Source organism: Mus musculus, chromosome 12 (assembly GCF_000001635.26).
Source record: "Mus musculus strain C57BL/6J chromosome 12, GRCm38.p6 C57BL/6J".
Classification (NCBI taxonomy): domain Eukaryota; kingdom Metazoa; phylum Chordata; class Mammalia; order Rodentia; family Muridae; genus Mus; species Mus musculus.
Window position 1 is genome coordinate 86,643,472 of NC_000078.6, and position 22,017 is coordinate 86,665,488.

Genomic DNA, 22,017 nt, shown 5'->3' on the forward strand with positions numbered 1-22,017 from the left:
AACCCAGGTCCTAGGGGAGAGGAGCAAGAGGGTGCCTGGGGCTCTAGGCAATCTGTGAACTCCACGTTCAGTGAGAGACCCTGTCTCAAAAAACTGTGGTGGAGAACAATAGAGGAAGATAACAGATATCAAACTCTGACCTACGCGCGCGCGCACACACACACACACCAAAATAAAAACCCCACAGGATACTCTTCTTTTACAGCTTACTATCTATCTATACAGGAACAGATTATTTTCATACACTTAAAACAATATATGATAAGAGATTGATATGAAAATCTATAAGTCATATATAAAAGAGGTTATCAAGAATGTAAAACAATATCAACATTGGTATGAGTCTCTAATGTGAAAAATAGTTATTGTTCATAGAAATGTGTAAATTATGGAGTTTTATACTAACATGTACATAATTTGTACTTTTATATTATTTCAAAACATCTTAATGAGACTTTGAATCTTCACCTATAATTTCTAGTATAATAAGGCAACTATCGAAATGCAAGCTCTTAATAACCATTCTAGCCTCTAAAGAAGTTCTAAACCAAAAGGATTAAGAACTATTTTGGGAGTGTAATCACTCACTTGTTAAACTCTTGTTATTTATCGTTCATTCCTCAAGTAAACTTACATGTTCATGGATATTCAGCACTATCTGCAATGGCTAAGTAAAGAGACACTGGATAGCTAACATTGGGGGAAGATTCAATGGTAAATGCTCCTCTGGGTTTAAAGAGATGACTCAATCAGTGAAGAGCGTGGTGTTCCAGCATGGGCGATCACAGCCCATATCAAAGGCTGGGTGCAGCAGCGCATCCCCATAACCCCAGCACGGGGAGGGAAGAGACAGAGGATGCTAGGGGCTCACTGACAAGCCAAGCCAGCCTAGCTAACTGGTGAGCTTCACTGAGAGATATCACCTCAAACAATAAGGTAACGATCAACAGAGGAAGATCTGGTGTTGACCTCTGGTCTCCCCTCGTGCACATATACATGCACATATATGCATACATGCACATGTACCCACAAAAATAAATATGCATTGTCTGTGAGCCTACTGCAATTAGATATACTAGTATTATACTGCCTCAGAAAAAGTAAGGTGAGGCGCAATTGAGAGAAACAACTGACGTTGACCTATGACCTCCACAGGCACGTGAACATGTGCTCCTGCATGCACATGTATGTACATACACGCACACAACTGTACAGCAAAATGTTAAACGACAAGTCCCAAATCCACAGCACCATTGGATTGTGAGACGTGCAACGTATGCAAAGGCTTAATATGTAAAGATGAAAGCAGCAGTCGACTGCTACGTCTCTGTCAGGCGCTGAGACCCGGATGGGTTCTTCTTATTGAACTGGAAGTCATTGCTACTTATCTATGTGTTCTTTAAAGCAATATTTTTCAGCCTGAGCTCCCCCGGGTCTCTTGCAGTAAGGAAAAGAGCTCATTGTCCTTTTCCATTTAACAAGCCAAAGGGCTTCCCTGCCTTTGAAAAGCTGACTTCCTCTAGCAGCCCTCAACAAAAGTGGCTGTCTCCAGGGCCTCTGGGAACAGCCTCTGACAAATGGCAGATCTGTACCAGCACGCAGCTGTCCTGGCGGCAGACACAGTCACCGAGGAGAACCAGTTCTACAGAGAAAGTGCCCAGGCCTGCGGTCTGTCCAGCCCCAGACAAGGGAGCCTTTGGAATGGGCAAAACTAGGTCTCCAGCCCTCATCCTTCTTCACCTGCTCTGACCCTGGCACACTGCAGATTTGTGCTCGCTGTGTGGCTGTGCCCATGCACTTCACACTGCTTCTGAGGATGGGAAGGGCAAACATTGCAGAAAGGTGGTTTCTACTTCCAAACATTGTCTCTTCTCTTCCCTCCATTAACTAGGTCCTGTGAACATTCCCCCCTCCCAAAAAAATAAAAAATAAAAAACTAGGCTAATTCCACCTCTTAAGTCCAAAGGAACAGTGGTTTTAACAATACAGACTCCTGGGATGGGCATCAGGGATGAAAGAAGTGTGCTCAATAACTAGGGTATGGTTTTAGTCAATCTGTGGCAATTAGGAAGATGGGGAGGGGGCCTGATGTTATAGAGAGGGATGTGAGGCACAGTGGAAGAATAGTCAAGTCTCATTGTAGTGTGGAGGGCAGCCCACTGTGTATGAGCCAGCCCAATCGCTCGCTTACAATCTCCCCACCCAACTTTGAAGCTGATGATGCAAATGAAGAGCAACATGTCCAATGAAAGGTCATCCAGACACTAGCCATGCCCGTAACTGGAAGGGGGTGGGTATTGAGAGTAAGGCCCCTGGAAGATTCCAGGGAGAGGAATCCCAGAAGCTAGCCAGAATGGGATGGCAGAGAAGTGGCCGCCTTGCCACTTGACTTTGGTGTGTACATGTGTACGAATGTCTGTGCACAGGCCAGGGGCTGATGATGGATGTCTTCCTCAGCTCTCTCCACCTTACTTGAAAATTTTCAAATGTGATGTTAATATATTTGACGTGTGCAGATGTTTTGCCTGCATGTATCTCTGCACCACATTCATCCCTGGTGCCCACAGATGCCAAAAGATGGTGTCAGATCCCCTGGAAGTGGAGTTACAGGTGATTGTGAGCCATAATGCAGGTGCTAGGAACCAAACCCAGGACCTCTGGAAGACCCATCTCTCCAGCCCGTCCATTTTACTTTTTGAGACACAGACTCTCACTGAACTTGAAGCTCACGAAGGTCATCCTCCTGTCTCCACCTCCCCAGCACTAAGGTCACAGAAGCACACACACACACACACACACACACACACACACACACACGTGACTTACATATGGTGCTAAGGAGTCCCACTCAGGTCTTCTTGCAGGGCTAACACTCTAACCTTTGCCGACCACACCACAGCCCCAGTCCTGTCATGTGACCTGTGACAGCTAAAACTTGGCTTCTCAAGTTCAGAAATCTCCCATCCTAATCTCTCCCTTCCTTTCTCCAGTTACCGGTAGGTGAATGTGGATGTGGCTCCCAATTCCTTTATCCCCCTCTCCCTCCCAACACATACATTAAATATAATAAGCTTTGTTCCAGCCTTATGGGAAACTGCTCTCCCCACCTCCCCATTCCCTGCCAGAGGATTCCTGCCAATACTTGGGGTTCCTTAAAGATGTCTTTTGAAAAGGAAAGAAAGAGAGAGTGAGAGAAGATAGTGACTAGCTATAGTCACAATGAAAAGTTATAATTTTCCTTGGCAGCCAAAATTGCCTCTTTCCTGACTCCATCTTTGATAAAGCTGAGCCCTCCCCACCCCCTTCTTTGGCCTTGGCCTGCTTAACCCTCCCAGCCTGATGCAGGGATATTTTTCTATTCACATGACATGGGGTTAAGGCAGAAGAAAAGATGAGCTGTTCCCCCCGTTAGCAAATCTTTCCACCCCTTGATAGAATCTGCAGACCATTTGTGCAGCTGGCAACGACTAAAGCAGCCGAGGTGGGGGCTACAAGCTTCGGGAAGCTTGGACACTTATTCCATCTGGAATCTTGAGGCTGTTGGTGGCAGGGCCAATTGGAACCACGCTCTGTTTTGGGAGACAAAGCTTCCCTTGAAACTGACCATGCCAATAAGAATATGAGGTTTGGCAGCACCGCAGCCAAGAGATAGTAGACAGAGATTGGCTGGGAAATGCCACGGGCACGTGGCTCTGACTTTGGGGAACTGAGCCCCGATTGTAACTCCTCAAAGAGCTTCCTTGATTTGATGAAAAAAAAAGAGAGAGACTTTAGAACTTTACATTCAAGTAGGGACATTGGAAAAACAGTTCACAGCCAGCCAATCTCTACCTCCCTTGCCGTCATCTTTCAGCTGAGAGCGAACCTGCTGCCGCAACACTGGAGGAAGCCTGGGACTCAAGTTACCGCAGAAAAATTTGTAAATGCTGAGTGTCCCTGTCGACACAACAAATGAACATCCTCTACGATGCACTCAGCCAAATTCCAAGGTCTAATTAGGGACAGCGAACAATGATTTAATATAGATCCGTGTTTGCTTACAACTCCCTGCATCCAATTAGGGGCTTGGGGAGCAGATTTCCAGAGCACTGGAGATGAAAGCCATCTGTCACAACCTGATTCTCTAAGTCCACCCTTCCAAGAAAGCCCTCTGTGTCGCCTAATAGAGCCAAAGAGAAACACCTCCTCCACCTGGTCTCCAAGTCAGTCAGTCTTCTAACTTGAAATCAATGAACAAACACAGGCCCGGGACCAGCTCAGCACCAAATCTGATTTTTAGTTTTCTCTCCTATAAAATAAAGATGTTGGATGTGGCCTGGTGGCTTTCAAACTTGTTAAGACAGTGGAAACTCTCCCCGAGAGGGAAACTTTATAAGAGGACTCAATTTCTAAATATATCTATGTCACGGGGAAGAAATGTAGTGAGCGTCCCAATCGGACAGCTGGAGGGAAAGAGCTTAGCTCTCCTTGTCTTAAATTCCCAAGTAGATTATCAGCCTCTGTGTGCTGAATCACTGCCTGTGAGCATTAAGTGCTCTCATTGGAAAACTGCAACATTGAAGCACACCGTTAACCAGGGTATCCAGTTGTGATGCTAAGAGCACTCTGGGGGCTTTGCCTTTGAGCTGCTTTGCACAGCAGTAACTGAGAGAATTTGTTCCCACCATCTTTATTTCCAAGGCATATGCATCAGTTCTGTCCTGTTGAGGTTCAACTGACTCCTTTTCCATCCAGTTCCAACTTACACTGGTTCAAGTTATGATTTTAATTTTACTTTAGATAGGGTAGCCCAGGCTACCCAACCCTATCCCAAGTAGCCTCAAACTCACTATGTAGCCAAAGATGACCTCAAACTTCTTATTCTCCTACCTTCCAAGTGCTAGAATTACAGTTGTACACCACTACACATGGCTTATGGGATGCTCAGGAGTGAAAACCCCAGATTTGTGCATGCTAGTTGGGACCCAAACTCAGGGCAAGCATTCTACACTCCCAGCTTCTAAACTTCAGAGTTGTTTTTTTGTTTTTTGTTTTTTGTTTTTTTTTCATTTTACCAATGGTGTGACAGCAACACAAGCTCCCTAGAAACCATGTTTCATATTTTGAATTATTGTATTCTCTTGGGCTTGCATTATGCAGTAAGGTGATTTCCCATGATGCTAGGCGGCAGCAGTGAGCTGCAGCCTTGTGGTCAGATGTGAGGCTGCCACGTGGAGAAAATGGCTTACACAGCAGTACTCTGTGCTGCTGGCATTCTTTGGAAAGTATGCATCCTGCTTAGCTGATGTCATAGTTACTTTTCTATTACTATGAAGAGACACCGTGACCAGGGAAGCCTGATAGAAGAAAGGGTTTATTGGGCTTACAGTTCCAGAGAGTAAGTTTGAGACCATCATGCTGGGGAGCATGGCAGCAAGCAGGCAGGTATGGCACCAGAGAAATAGCTGCTGGTTTATATCTTCATTTGCAGCAGGAGGCATAAAGAGAGGGAGAGAGAGAAAGGGAGAGAGAAAGAGAGAAAGAGAGAGAGAGCACATACTAACTTTGACACCTCAAAGTCCACCTTCTCAACAAGGCCACACTTCTAATCCTTCCCAAACAGTTCCACCAGCTGAGGACCAAGCACTCAAACACACGATCCTGGGGGGGAGAGCGGTGTTCTCATTCAAACCACCACAGCTGGCATGATGGGACCTCAACTGAAGAACTGTCTCCATCAGATTGGCCTGTGGTCATGTGTACGGGACATTTTCTTAAATGCTAGTTGATGTAGAAGTGCCCAGCCCACTATGGGCAGTAGGTACTATGCCTGGGTAAATGAGGCTGGGCTATATAAACAATTAACTAAACATGTGCCAGCAAGCCAGTCAGTAACTATCCTTTCTTGGTTTTTGCTCCCAGCTCCCTGCCTTGAGTTCCTGCCCCAACTTTCTCCCATAATGGACTGTGACCTGGAAGTGTAAGCTGAAATAAGCCCTCCCGTCCTCTAAGCTGCTTTTGATCATAGCGTTTGGAACGCAAGCTAGAACACTGTGGTGCGTACTTTTGCATCGAGTCGCATCTATAACATGCCTACTTCTATGTCCTACATCCACATAGTTATTCTGGCTTTTTTATTTTCAGTACCCATGTTCAATAAACAGCAGGTGGGGGTGAAGGTCCAATTGTTCACTATAAAGTACCCTGTGCATTGATGACTGTGCCACACGGCGAGCTGACAGAGAGAGGTATCCCAGCGGGTTCAAGGCAAGCTGGGCTAAGCCACGATGCTCGTATGTGTAAATGGATGCATCAAATGTGACCCCGTTGTAAGTCAAGGGTGCCTCTCTTTGGAAGTTGATTTCATTGTGGCTGTATTCTCTGTGCACCAGCACAGCTCTGGCTCCTCATCTGAAGAGCTTCTAACATCTTAATGGTTTTCATTCACAGTAACGAAGTAAGATCCTTAAAGTGTTCAATTAGTATTTGCTTAAGTGTCACGGTTTCATCTTCCTCTGAAAATTCCCTTAGTTGTCAAACGGCTTTGTGCTTTAGCTTCAGGTTCCCATTCAAATTCCAACTGCATTTACCTGCAACTGACTTTAAAAACCCATGAAGTGGGCTAGAGAGATGGCCCAGTAACTAAGTACACATACTGATCTTACAGAGGATGCAAGCTCAAACAGACACCAACACTAGGCAGTTCACAACTCCCTGTAACTCCAACCTGTGAGGTTTGCTGCCTTCTTCTGCATCCATGGGTCCAAGGGCAACTACACTCACGTGAACATGGAATCAAAATATGACATTAAATCTTTTTTTAAAAAGAAAGAAAAAAAAGAAAAAATATGGTGCCCAGACTAACAGAAGCAGCAGCCAGCAGTCACAGCCTTCACCCTCTCTTGCCCTCCCACCTGCCCTATGCCACCACCCTGCCATGGGGGTCTCTTTTCTCCTCCTCCTCCTCCTCCTCCTCCACCCCTTGTCTTCCCACCTACCCCTGTTGTACTGCCTTTGGCCTTCTCCTTCCCGACGGCTCCCTTTCTCCCCTCTGTGGACTCACTCCTCCAGTGACCAAAGACCTGACCACTGAAAATCCAGTGCTCTGTAACTGCTAGACATGGACACCGATGTGACTGAAGGTGGATTAAATGCCAACCATTGGGCTAATTACATGTGGAGAGGAAGTTGGCAGTGTCATAGAAATAAAAAGAGAAGCTGCTGCTAAGGAGATACACAAGGAGAGAGGTACGCATATCAACTTCCCAGAAGGGGGTTGTCCCGAGAGGATTACACTTTGCCTGAACTGACTAATGTCACCTTCAAAGCCTTTGCTAGGATCACTGACAACTGGGAGAGGACATAAGCAGAGCTGCGACCAATAGCACAATAGCACAGCTGTCAGTAGACAGCCCCCGTTACCTTATGGCTGGTGGTCCTTCCTAGTCAGTGTGGCTCTCTTATTGGAAAAGGTGGTTGCAGAGTCAAGAAAATGAGAGTACAGGGGTTCAGGCAGAGGTGGCAGGAGATGTGCTCGCCAACTCAACTGAGGGGGCAATCATTATTGCTGGCACTCTGCAATCCACCAGTGAATAGGTCAAACAGATCTGTGTGGTCCTGTTGGAGACTCTCTCCCAGTCCCCCTACCCCCAGGGGGTGACCATCCCCATACAGACCCAAGCCCTCCCTCAAAGTTCTCAAATCATCTTTGCCTGTGGTCAGACAATGACAGTGACAGTTTGAGCTTTCCCCACACCACCCTGTCCATGTGCCTCAACCTTGACCTGGAGGAACCACCTCTAGAGGCCTACATCATTCAAAGACAGCACGCCATTCCACACCCGGATTTGACCAAGCTGCCGCAGTAGACAATGCTACAGTCTCATTTTCCCATGACCCATGGCAACACCAGATTCAGCGGCATGAATCCTGCTCCTCAGAGGTGAAAGGCTATTGAGTAGGTTTGGATGCGTCTGCTCAAACTACTTCTCCTGAATTCACCATTCCAAATGATTTGATTGGCTGCATAATTGTTGTCAGGGCACCAAAATCAATGAGATCCGTCAGATGTCTGGGTCAAAGATCAAAACTGCAGACCCAATGGAAGGACAGGCAGGTTCGCATCGCTGGATCTGCTGCCAGCATCAGCCTGGCTCAGTGTCTAATCTGTGTCAGGCTTTCCTCAGAGACAGGTGGCATGTGGAACAGCTAGAACAGTGCAGAGTCACCCAGGATCCCTTTCTGGTGCTCACCACCACCCATGATCCATCTGTATAGTTGCTGAACAGTCAGCGATTCCAGGGTTTAAGACATTTGTACATTTTCAGCTTCCATAAACTTTATCATCGACCCATGATATTTTAATTAAAGTGTTTCAATTCCTTCCTCAAAAAAAAGCAACACAGATCTTCAAGAGTAAGACATTTTGAGGGGAAGTGATGGGGCTAACAGGACAGTAATCAAATTCCCTCAGGTGAAAGGTCAAGGGAGGAGTAGTGACTCTAGCCCATGGGGGAGGGTCTGAGGCTCCAGGAGCTGAGGGTTGAAATAGAGAAGCCACTGACTAGTATGGCAACCCAGGGGCAGGGGTAGAAACGAGTGTTCTGGCCTCTTTTCTTTCCTGCCATCATGGGGAAACCCAGGCAGACCAAGGGTACTAAGGAGAACTGATATACCCAGTGGTTTCAGCCTCTGGGGACCAGGACACAAGACATCACAGTCTTCAAGACAGACAAGGGTAGCTGCAGGAAAGAATCAAACCCTTCCCAACTCATGTGACTTTATTCTATTGTCTTCGTGAAACCAACCCTGCGATTCCAGACGATGCTTGCCCTGGAAGATAAGAACTGGTTCATCCCAGGAAGCTGACATGCCATGTCTTCAATTGGAAGCATCTGAAAGCAGTTTACACCAGGATTCTTTGAAGCCCTCAACTGGAAATCCTCATTCAGCCACATTGCCAGTTCTGGTCCTCACCAGCTCTCTCCATGCTGAAAGCCAGTTACAGCTGCGTTACACAGACTCCATCTTTTCTCTCCTGCACTGGGAAACAGCCGAGGCTCCGAGGACCCGGGGACTCTCCTTGTTACAGCCAAAGACAGCCCAGCCTGGGTTCCCCAACAGTATTCTCTGGTGACTTCTAACAGAGAGGAACACATTGGGATGCAATGGTGTGCAGAGCCTGAATCACCCTGGGGACTTCCTCCCTGCTCAGTTCAGTGGAGGAAGGCAGCATTATTAGTCTTTCTATTTTCCCTATGCAGATGCAAAATCCAGAGTGCCAGGGCTGGAAAGGGTCCCAGAAATGACCTCATCTGTCCTTCCTCAAGAGATTAGGTCATTGGAGGGAGGTCAGCCAGTGGCTGGGATTGGAGCTCGTCTGAGCCAAGGGTCCTGCTTTCCTCCTTCTCCTGCCCACTCATTTATTCCCCCAACAGTCCTTTTGCAGAACACTGGGCACGGTGCCACGCGACAAGTGCTGGGAGTGAGGTCACTTCTTTGTGTTATGTTCCCAGTTTTTGCTTTCTGTATGCAGCTGTTGGGCTCCATGTTCTGTCCTGTAGCCTGCAAGGGCTCCTAGCTTCCAAGCCCTGAGGTTGACACACGTGTGAAGAGTGGAGACGCAAGAGAGAGAAGCCAAATCATCTAGGAAAGATTAATAATCTAGTCCAAGAAGGGAAGGGAAGGGAAGGGAAGGGAAGGGAAGGGAAGGGAAGGGAAGGGAAGGGAAGGGAAGGGAAGGGAAGGGAAGGGAAGGGAAGGGAAGGGAAGGGAAGGGAAGGGAAGAAAGAAGGAAGAAGGAAAGGGAAGGAAGAAGGGAAGGAAGAAGGGAGGGGGAGGGAGGGAGAAAGGAAAGGAAAGGAAAGGAAAGGAAAGGAAAGGAAAGGAAAGGAAAGGAAAGGAAAGGAAAGGAAAGGAAAGGAAAGGAAAGGAAAGGGGAAAGGGAAAGGGAAAGGGAAAGGGAAAGGGAAAGGGAAAGGGAAAGGGAAAGGGAAAGGGAAAGGGAAAGGGAAAGAGAAAGAGAAAGAGAAAGAGAAAGAGAAAGAGAAAGAGAAAGAGAAAGAGAAAGAGAAAGAGAAAGAAAAAGAAAAAGAAAAAGAAAAAGAAAGGAAAGGAAAGGAAAGGAAAAAAGAAAAGAGAGGTACCAAGATGGGCTGTATCCTGCTCTGGGACACAGTTCCAGGATGCTCACAGCAGACTCCTGGATGCCTGTGTATCTGGGACCCTCCTGGGCTCAGAGGACAGAGTGGGCTCCATAACTGCCCAGGGCTACAGGGAAAAGATCAGAGGACACCCAAGGAGTAGCCAATAATGAATAATCAACACTCTGGCACTTCGAGGGTCTTGGTACCATTCAGACGATGAAACTCTAAAACATCCAGTGTTGCACTGGTATCGCAGGCCCCAGAGCTGAGGAGACAGAACCTCAAAATTGGATCAATGGGGCAGAGCAGCTGTTCTCAACCTGTGGGTTGCAGCCCCTTTGAGGGGAGAGTGATGCTTTCACAGGAGTCACATGTCAGATATCCTGCATATCAGATATTTATATTGTAATCCATAACTGCAAAATTAGTTATGAAGTAACAACAAAAATAGTTTTATGGCTGAGGGTCACCACAGCATGAGGAACTGTATGGAAAGGAAGCACCATTAGGAAGTGTGAGATTCACTGGGTAGAGATTCCCCCCCTCCTCTGCTGGTCTGCTCTGGGAACTAGAGAAAAGACGACACCCAGCCTTGCAAAGCATTCCAGTCTGAACAGAAAGAATGAAAAAGTTTGGTCCTTAACCAAAGATGATCTGGAGCCATGGATGAAGGAGTGAAAGATGCTTTGAGGAAAGAGCTACCACCTTCTCCGTGACCATGCAGTTCTCAGAGTGGTCTACAAACTGCTTCTTTTCTACTGCTGAGGGGGGACTCTCGAACATGAGAGTTTTTATCTCCATCTACAGAAAGACACAGGGCTGAGAATGCCGTGCTTGCATCCCTTGGTTTTAACATGTCTTTAGCTCAAAATGGTGCTGATGCCAAAGTGGCAGATTGGAAGAGAGCATGCTCTGATACCCTTGCCCAGGAACAGGGTGGTCGAAAGGGCAACATGGTGGGCTGAGTCTGCCCTGGGAATCGGGGAGGGGGTCAAGGGTGGGAGGGAAGCATGTGCATCCTCACTCTTCCCTCCCCCAGATTATTGATAGGACTGGGCTTGACCTTGTGTGACCTTGTAGCTGTTTCCTGACTCCCTATTTGCTGCCAGCCAGGTCACAGGTCGCAGTCTTCCCTGTAGCCGACCAAGAGGACCAGGGCTTTAAAGAAAGGGAGGAGGGGCTAAAAGAGAGGAAGACAAGAGGCAAGTGAGCCCACAGACTGGCAGGGAACGCAGACAGGAGGAGACAGACTTTGTGGCCTCTGGGGCCTCGCATCCTTTAGGTTCTGAACTCTTACCTGGGGCCTGCCAATGGGGGCTTGGGAAGCCATTTACTGTCTCTCTCTTCCTGGCAGCTCTGGAGATTTAGTCGAGCAGAAACCTCCAAGTGAAGAAACGCGAGACAACAATATGCATCTGAAGAAGACAATGCTCAGCCTTCAGCTTTAAATCACCCAGTCCTGGCACATCAGCTAAGTGACACCAGAGTCAGCTCTTTCCCCGCAGACAACCCTTAAAAGCAACCAGACAGTGCTCGCTTTGGCAGCACATATACTAAAATTGGAAGGATACAGAGAAGATTAGCATGGCTCCTGTTCAAGGATGACGCACATGTTCATAAAGAGTTCCATACTTAAAAACAAAAACAAAAAAGGACAAACTTGTTGAATTCTCTTTAGCCACTTAAAAGCCATTCTCTATCACCTCTGTGTCTGACTTAACATGTTTGTGACTAAAGGGTAAAGTCTTTTGGGATGTCCTGGAATTCACCTATAGATCAAGCTGACCTCGAACTCAGAGATCTGCCCGCCTGACTCCTCAATGCTGGGATTAAAAGGGCGTACCGCCACGGTCTTGCTCTTTGGAATGTATTAGCAATCCACTAGTTTCTACCAGCCCCAAAACAAAGAATGTCATCAGACAGCACCTAAGACCTAACACAGAGATTTCCCTACTTGGCTACAACCTGTCTACCTGATCTTTGTACCAATGTATTTGGAAAATGTCTTTATACATGATCTTCTCTTGTTCCACAACTGTAAAAAACTTCCTGAAAACAATCCCATGTTAGTGGGAAGAAACTGAATCTGTGTTCTGGGATACTGTCAGTTATATTTGGTTCAAGAATAACCTGTCATTCCCTTTGCAGTAAGAGCTGTGTTTTAAACGCTCTTGGATGGCTTTGGGGAACGTATGTTTCTCTCTGGTAGAAATAGGAGCAAGAGAAGACCTCCATTATCATACTTTCAGGAATGACACGGTGCAAAGACAGCTTGCCTGGTGTCACTGGTGATTCCACCACAGTGAGCTAGCCAGCCAGGAGACAGACTGAGTGCTGGATGAAGGATGACAGACGGTGAGGAGATGTTGTCCTGACCTGTCACCACCCAGCCCTCCTGACTATTCAAGATAAGTGAGTGGCTTTCTGATTGAAACTACTCTTAGGTTCTACTTGTAACAGCATTTCTAATGCCCAGTGCTATGCTGGGATTGGCAGTAGCTACAGAGACAGGGACCCTGGGCTCTGCCTTCTATACCACAAGTTTACCACCAAAGCAGAGAAACTAAACCCAGGCACCTGTGCTCAGCATCCTTTCAGATGAAGCTTAAAGTCGAGGCAGCAGTAAGTCTGCTGCTGGAGAACTGCAAGGCCATGTGAAGTTAGGATGTAGCTGCAGACCAGTCCTTCCCAGGCAAAGAACCAGATCCTACAGGGGAAGAAAAGGGTGGAGGGAGCTTTATGAAACCAAGAGGGAAGGATAGCAGATTCTTCTCCATTTTACTCCTGGGAGCTCCTGAAAGCGACAGCCTGCCTGTCCTGGGGTTTTCTTTTAAACTCCAATAAAATTATCCTCTTTGAATAAATTTTGGTTTTGCTTGACTTTATATATATTAAATATATATAATACCCAAATATATACTTATTTGTATATATTTGTGTGTATTCACATATATTTATATACATATACATATGTATATACATCTATGTGTACATACTTGTATATGCACATATATATGTATATATGTGTATGTATTTGTGACTTTCTATATTATATATTTATTTTATATATTATAAATATATAAACACATGTATATTATATATAAGAATAGAGATAAATATGTTATATTTAAATGTTTATATATTATATGCATATGTAAATATATTATAAATATATCTAATAATATAAACTATAATATAAAAACAAGTGAAATAGTAAAATATAATATAAAAGGCTAATAAAATAATAAAAATATAAAATAAATATAAATACTTTACATATATTATAAATATATATAATGCAAGCAATTGGTAAGACCAGACATGCACATACATGCACCATAGAATGCAATGTCCAGCTTATTAAAATTTACCATTATTTATTGGGCACCATTTATATGCAAAACAATACGGTATATGAGAACAGGGATGCACTTTCTGTGGCTTCATTGAACCAAGTATCTATTTGGAGAGCAAAGGCACACATATATGTAAGAGATTCATGTGCTTCTTTGAGTTCTAGAACATTTGTTCTATGCCCGCCCTCCCTGGGATGATGCTATCTGTCTATGGAAGCAAAGCACTGGATTGTAAATATTTGACTCATGTCAAGAAAATTCTAAAGAAAAGAATGCTGTATTGTGTGCATTATGTACAGAGAATGTAAGCTGGGTCTGGTGAAGAGCTCTGGAAAATGTTTTCAGAGCTTGGAGGCCCTGCCTAGATTGTCTCCTGTCTGATGAATTGCTGTCGGTATAACATAGAAACCCTGTGTAAACCAGAACTGCCTGTCATTCTCAAAGTCACAAACCTAGCAAACAATCTCTTGATGTCTTGCACATTTCACATCATAAGCAGAATTGTCTGCCTAAGTCCTGTGATATACTGATGGGTTTGTCACTTCAGATGGTCTGACTTAACTCTTCTGCTTGGCAACCGGGTGCCAGCAAAATAGGTAGGTTGAAAAATGGTTCCTTTCAAACATAGCCCATATTTTTCTGAGTCCCCTTCCTTTGTGCCCATTAGCCAATTGCATAGGATTGTGAAGTTAAACTTGAACCAACGAGCTGAAACGTCGTCAACACCTATCTACATTAGGGATGAAAGATGGAGTCCATTTTGGCCAAGTATGCTGCTTGCTAGGCCAGTTTGCATTCTGGCACACCCTTGCTTTCAAAAAGAAATGATCTAGCCAAATTAACTCACTTTGTTAGTGTGTTCTGTATGCATAAAATTTATGCAACCTACTTTTAATAAGGTTTTAACCTTTCCTCTAGCCCACCACCCAGCAAAGGTAGTAGAAGAGAAAAGTTATTAGGATATGGGGGAAGTGGACCTGTTCAGCAATAGTTCTTTGGGAGCCAAACTCAATCTTCTTTGGCAGCAGTTTAGTCCTGTAGCAAACACCAAATCTGAATCAGCAGCTGCAGACCAGTCCTCTAGGCAGGCAGACAGCACACACGAACTGGCAGGTAAAGATCAATACTTTTGGCAGGCTGACACCAGGCACAAACCAGCAGTTGTAGTTCAGTCCTGAAGAGATGGTTAGGCTTGTCAATAAGCCTGGGGTGAGGCCTGGGTGAGCTTCTCTCCATGGCAGCATTACCACAAGTTGAGCTCAACAATGCTATGTAAGGCAGACCAATACATCTATGTCATTAGCGAAGATTAGCGAGGTGGAGCAAACCAAACCAGTGCTCAGTGCTCACCTCCCACTGTCTGTGGGGACATATTTATACCCCTTCATCAAGCCTCCTTTCACATGTTTGCTATATCAAAGCATCCTTTCACCTGTGTGCCCTAGCAAAACATCATTTGACATAACTAACTTTCCAAAAAAAAACGAGACATTTCTACTTCAGTGTTCCTTTATGGGACATCAAAATTAGTCATTTCCTGCAGTAACATCCCATGGCCTACAGTCTGCATTAAAACAACTGTTGTCACATTTAACACTGGAGAATGGGACAAGAGGCTGATATTTATTTCAACAGCCAGATGGATCCAAGAGCCACGTGACACGGATCAGCCCATTGGTGTGTGGTCTTTCTGGTTCTGTGTCACTGAGTCACATCTGCTGAGTTCTGTACTTTAGGAATCACCTCTCCTTCCCGCTCCTGTGACCAGCACTCCTTATGCAACACCCTAAGACTCAACCTCCTCCCTAATTTGCACAAGGATAGTGTGTTGGTGTGTGTGCACTGAGAGTTGTACCAAAAGTTGGCACATCACCCCCTTGGCATTTTCTTCTCTTTCCCAAAGCCAGGACCAATTTGTCTCTTTTTCTGCTTAGGCTCTTGGTGGCCACCTTCAGAATCTCAACTTCTTCCTTTTATTTGCTGAGCAAAAAGGTGTTGGAAGCCTAGCACGTACCAGGCATTGTGTTAAATGCCAAGGAGACAATGGTCCTTAACTTCAGGAAGCTCATAATATCCTGGAAATGTGTTTATTCAAAAAATCAAATTGAACTCTTCTGGGTGCTTTGTAATCTCCGAAGTGATTTCAGAAGTACTGTAACTTCCTGCGTGTCCCTTCCCTGCCTTACTTCACAGATGACACCTTCTCTACAGTCAAAGCACAAAAATTAGATTTCCGTTCTTCATTCGTTATCCAGCCTTGGGCATAACAGCTTGATGAACTGTATAGACACTAAATGTTCACAGAGTTGGAACTATAGCCCATATGTAATTCGTGGGTAAGAAATCTGCCTGGGTATAACTATCCACTAACCTACAAGCTTTATTGGCATCTGTAAGTGCCGTTTAGTGTGCGAGTTAGTAATTACAACAGTCTTAGGAAGTATCCAGGCTGTAAGGCTCAGCCTCACCTCTTAGCATCAGCCAAGGTAGTGGAAACCTGTTCCTTTGACTTTGATAGTCCTATAACAAAGACTGGGAGCCACTAGAAGCTGTAGCCACGGTAGCTGTAGGCCCCCTCCTCTCTCAGACATTCACATCCAAGCTCCAAGTTTGTTTCCATGGCAAAGGCTTCCCAAAGGAAATGACTATTTCAATCAATGTCAGTGGAACAATGTCGGGTGGGCTAACAAAGGCTGAGTTTGCAAACATTTCCCTGCAGGGGTTGGGGGCACAGCTTGACTTGAAATATTGTGACTCTCTAAAGGAAGCCTCTTTGTGAAAACCTGCAAGAAGCGCAGGTGCAGTTAAAAACAAACCCAAAGCAAAGGCTTGAGGAAACAGGGTTTCCCCCTCAAAAAATCAGACATTGTTCCTCACCGCTTCCTTCCCACGGAGGGAGTTAGGCCATCTGGCTGCTGCAACTATTCTGAGTCAGAGCCACATGTGAAGCCAAACAAGGAGATCCTTCAAACCTTCCTTCTGTTCCTTGAAGCAGGAGGCGACATTTCCACACCACCGAGGCACTCACTACATCCTTCTGGCAGCACCTTCAGCAACAGTAGAAGTTCAAGAGTGGAGATGCCGGCCACTCAGGAGGCAGGAGCAGGAGGATCAGGAGTTCTAAATTATGCTCAGCTACATTCCAAGCCAGAAACCAGCCTGTGCTACACAAGACCCTGTCAGAAAGAAAGAAGGAAGGAAGGAAGGAAGGAAGGAAGGAAGGAAGGAAGGAAGGAAGGAAGGAGAGAGAGGAAGAAAGAAAGAGTGAGAGAGAGAGAGAGGGAGGGAGGGAGGGAGGGAGAGAGAGAGAGAGAGAGAGAGAGAGAGAGAGAGAGAGAGAGAGAGAGAGAAAGAAAGAAAGAAAGAAAGAAAGAAAGAAAGAAAGAAAGAAAGAAAGAAAGAAAGAAACAGGGAAAGAGGGAAAGAGATTAGGAAAATGATTAACAAGGAGGAGCTAGCACAAGGGGACACTATATGGACTGTTGTGCTACCTCTCACCTTCCCTAGTCCTTCCCATGTAATTTATTTCTATGAGACCTGACTACTCTTTCCCTATCCAGTGTATAAATGTTCAACTCTAATTGCATTCTGGGGTCTTCTTTTTCCTCATGAAGGCTCCTGGGTCATGTAAAACCTGTATGATATAAGTCTGCGTGCCTCCTTCTGTGCACATGCTTAATGTCATTTAACTATCAGGCCCAGGTGAAGACCATGGAGACCCGAGCATGATCCTCAGAACCCATGCAGAAGAAGCCACAGATGGTGACCTACTTGTAATTCCAGGGCTGGGGAAGACAGAGGCAGGAGGAGCCCTGGGGCTCACTGGCTAGCCAGCCTTGCCTGATTAGTGAGCCCTTGGCCAATGAAAGATCATACCTGCAAAAGAGAGGGAGAGAGAGAGATAGAGAGAGAGAGAGAGAGAGAGAGAGAGAGAGAGAGAGAGAGAGGATTTCCTCTCCTTTGAGAGAGAAAGAAGTGCCAAGTCAGAGGTTCTTCACACGGCTGCCGCTTTCCACCTGCCTTTACCTCAGAACAGTCCACATGCCAGAGTGGCGTCTTCAGGAGATAGCGTGTACGGACACTCCTTCAGTATCAAATTTCAAAATTAAACATCTAGAAACTGACCCCCTCGGGACAAAGTGCCGATTTTACGAGCCCAGTGTCCAGGTAAATGTCATATATCATAGCAAAAGCCTGGGGATACCAAAAATAAGCTGGATGTGTGGATTATAACACATGCCTTCACTGGAACATCGAAGAATGAGGCCAGATATGTTATTTTTATGATGAGAAAGAAAACATTAAAGAAAGACACATCTAAAGTGCATCCAGAGGTCGCACTGTCTGCCACCAAGCCTGGCACCTTAATTTGATCCCATGGACCCTCGAGTTGTCCTCTGACCTCTCCATGTGCACCATGGTTCTGTGCATGCCCAGGCACACACACACCCCACAATTAAAAAGATGGATAAATAAATGTAGTTTTAAGATCTAACTACATTCATTAATATAGAAAGGTGGGAAGACATGTTGTCCAGTTAAAACCATAAAGCTGCAAATACAATCCCATCTTTGTTTTAAAAAAAAATGATGCAAATGTGATCATGTATGCTAAGGAGTGTTGTATACACCCTGGGAAACTGGGATCATAAGAACACCAGATCGTTAAATCGGGTGGCTTTTACAGAGCCATTGCATGGTCACTTTGCGAGCATCGGGCCCCTTTGCCTTTATGAGCCTCTCCCCCCATAAAGAAGAGCTAAGAATTCTATCTCACGATGGCACTGACATAAAGATGAGGATAATCAGGCTAAGGGATGCAGTCCTTCCCAGTGTTTTCGCAGTATGTTGCACCTTGCTAGAGTCATTATCCTGTGTCAGTTTCACCATTCACTTTCTCTGCTGTTAAGAGAAATGAAGGCACTGTGGGCCCCAGAGGACTGTGTTCTCCTGCTTGTTGGACGTGTAGACCCTGGATTTCTGTACTGTACTCTTCCACCTCCATCTTCCTTTTCTAATTTTTAAATACCAGGGATTCTTTTATTATAACAAAACACTATTGGAGCCAAAAAAAAAAAAGGTAAACATAATGGTCACTTATGTAATATCAGCACACAAAAGTGGGAGTGGCTGTAGCCTCTAGAGTGGCAGTTCTCAACCTTCAGGTCACGAGCTCTTTGGGGGGTTGAACGACCCTTTCACAGGGATGGCCTAAGACCATCAGCAAGCCCAGATGTCTACATTACAGCTCATAACAGTAGCAAAATTACAGTTATGAAGTAGCGGCAAAAGTCATTTTATGGTTGGGGGTCACCACAACGTGAGGAAGTGTATGAAAGGGTCACAGAATTAGTAAGGTTGAGAACCACTGCCCCAGAAACAGCACCCTTCAGGGATCTTAAGTCACCGAGTTTGGCGTTTCTGATTTTACACACCAGAGGACTTCTTGCTAGGACCAACCGGCAAGACCAAACTTCTGTTTTTTCCTACAAAGTATTCAGTGAGAATGGACCTGTCTGATTCTTCAGATATAATGATGACGCTGTCAGTCCACACTGTCCTTATTTCGGGGGGGGCACTGGTTTTGTTCCATCCACATTCTCTCATCCAGTCTGACAAGCATTTGGACAAGCAGGACAGGTTTGGGTAACTATGGAGAGCCACTAGGCCAACCCTTCCCAGAAGTTCAGACATGAAACCAACACATGATAAACTGGTGATCTTTGCCAAAGGCAGAGTTAGGTAAGACTTGATGGATCTGATACTACAGAATCAGTCTGCCAAACATGTATTATTAATTTATACATTCACTCATATGGTAGTATGTTCAACACTTGATTGAGCACTTACTGGGTTCCAGGCATGGTTCTAGGAGCAGGTAACACAATGGTACATCACACAGACAGCCCCTGATCTCTTTTGTGACGTTAGAAGGACAGATACTGGATAAAAGTGCAGAGCATTGGAAAGTCAGGAGCAATGGAGGCTCAGAGAGCATGTGGCAGCCAATAAATAGGAGATGGCCAAGGAAGGAAAGGGAAGAGGAAAAAACGGAGCAAGCAGGGAAATCCACAAATAAATGCATAGACTCTAAGACTCTACGTCATTGGAGGGACTGAGTGTGTATCCATAAGGTTTGGAGAGTGTTGCTGAAGGAAAGGTTAGAAAGGCAGGCAGGCAGGCAGAGCCAGAGACTGGGTGGCGATCTCTTTGAGCCTGGCTAAGGACCTGAGACTGTGTACTGGCTAGTTTTATGTCAACTTGACACAAGCTAGAGTCATCAGAGAGAAGGAAGGCTCAACTGGGGAAATGCCCCCATACCACTAGGCTGTTGGCAAACCTGGAAGGTTGGTTGGTTTGCTTGCTTGTGTGTTTAGTGATTGATGGGGGATGGCCCAGCATATTATGGTGGTGCCATCCCTGGATGGATAGTTCTGGGTTTTACAAGAAAGCAGGCTGAGCAAACCATGATGAGCAAGCATTAAGCAGCACCCCCTCCACCCCCATGGCCTCTGCATCAGCTCCTGCCTCCAGGTTCCTGCCCTGTGTGAGTTCCTACCCTTGCAGCTTTTGATGATAAACTGTAGTATGGAACCATGAGTAAAATAAACCCTATCCTCCTCAAGTTGCTTTTGGCGGTGGTGTTTTACCACACCGCTAGTAACCCTAAGACAGAATGTTGTTGTTGTTGTTGTTGTTTTTCCATTGAAAGCCATCACAGTTTGAAACTGCCAGAGTTACTTTAGCTTTCTGTCACTGTGATAAAACACCCGAGACAAACAACTTAAAGGGAAGAAAAGAAGTTTTATTTGGCCCATGGTTCCAGAAGTTTCATTCCATGAACATTTGGGTCTGTTGCTTTGGGCCTGTGACACAGCACACATACGCCGAGGCTGCCTCTCCATTGTCTAGAGACCAAAAAACAAGAAGAGAGAGAGGGAGGGCTGAGGCACAAATATATCCAACTCCTAAAGGTTCTACCACCTCCCAGTAGCACCACAGACTGCTGAGCAAGCCTTCAATGCATAAGACTTTGGGGGACACCCAGATCAAAATGAGAACAAAGCGCTCAGCTGGTATTAGGTGTGGTCCTCGGATTGGGGGTAGAAGAGGTCCCCAGTATGGTTCCCACCTGACAAGGAGCCTCCAGCCCAGAGTGTGGCAAAACTCAAGTATTAATGGCAAAAGAGACAAACAGGGGAGACAAGGATGCAGGAAATCCTGGGCTTCCATAGCCAGAGCCCTTACTGTAACCAGACAGGAAAAGCAGCCAGTGGCAGCCTGCAGTGAGAACCCCTAGTAACTGGAGCTGATAGTAACTTTTTAACAGCTCTTCTCTAATTACCTTGGCTCTAATTGTATGCCATCTCCAATGCCAGTCAGGGTCCAGCTGACTCTCCATAAATGAAGATGTTCTATTGGCTATACTATAGAAAGTCACCAGATCTCCATAAAGGAAAAGGGAAGACAGCTGCAGACTGGCTCACCACATGAGGCTTCTACTGCCTCCAGCCAGCCTTCAGGTCTTGACCAGCAGCAATGGGCAGAGGGATTCAGTTCTGCCACAGCACCAGAGACATGTGACTTCTGCCTCAGAGACCCACTGGAGTCAGGACATCTATCCCTGTTACTCCTATCTGAGGCATACAGAAGTGCTCTGTGGGGAACTTCTCAGCTGGTGCTTCAAAGCCCTCCAAGAGCGCAGGGCTGTAACACCTACAAAAACACAGCTAGGCAACCCAAAGCCTGATGAAAAGAACCAAGCTGGAGATAGGAGGCAGGATCTACCAACCACGTCCTTTGGTAGTAGTCCTTGGCTCACTAGTAATGTCTGACATGAACCCAAGTCCTATGATTATGCACACTCCAATCTGGTTTAGACAATGAAGAGATCCCATAGATGTTATGCAACCTCAGCTTCGGTCAACTACAATCCCAGGACAAACACTCAGAACTCCACAAGCATTTAAGGCAGGCAAGCAGCAGAGCACTGCTAAGGCAGGCAAGCAGCAGAGCACTGCAGTCTCCTTCCACTGCAACTTATAGTAAATCCTGGTTCCTCTGGTATATTCCTTCCCACTTTCTTCGTCTTCTCCTCCTCCTTCTTCTAAATCATCATATTTTTCTTGGCCTTTTAAATACTGTATGTTTTGTAAATCGGCTTATCAATTTCAACAAAAATAAAACCTACCAGAATACAGTGATAGTGGTCCATGACTTTAATCTCAGTGACCAGGAAGCAGAGGCAGGCCAGGTTCTGTGAGTTTAACATAGTGAGTTCAAGGCCAGCCAAAGCTAAATGGTGAAACAGTGAACCCCTCCCCTCCCCCCCCCCCCTCTCTCTCTCTCTCTCTCTCTCTCTCACACACACACACACACACACACACACACACACACACACATACACACACACCACATGCCAGCATTTTGATGAGGATATCCTTGAATGTAGAGATTAATTCGAATGCAGCTCACATCTGTGCAGTCTTGAGTTTTTCTGTCCATGAGCATGGATTAGCCCTGGTGTGGTGAGATTT

At 45.6% G+C, this 22,017-nt stretch overlaps 1 non-coding gene and 1 pseudogene across 1 annotated transcript; both read left to right on the forward strand.

Annotated features, from left to right (window-relative positions):
• On the forward strand, positions 7,100-8,188 carry Gm8504 (predicted gene 8504; annotated as a pseudogene).
• Gm22004 lies at positions 11,654-11,760 on the forward strand. Its single transcript, XR_003950398.1, has one exon. It is a non-coding gene; the product is annotated as a U6 spliceosomal RNA (small nuclear RNA).
• Positions 11,761-22,017: the final 10,257 nt, after the last annotated feature.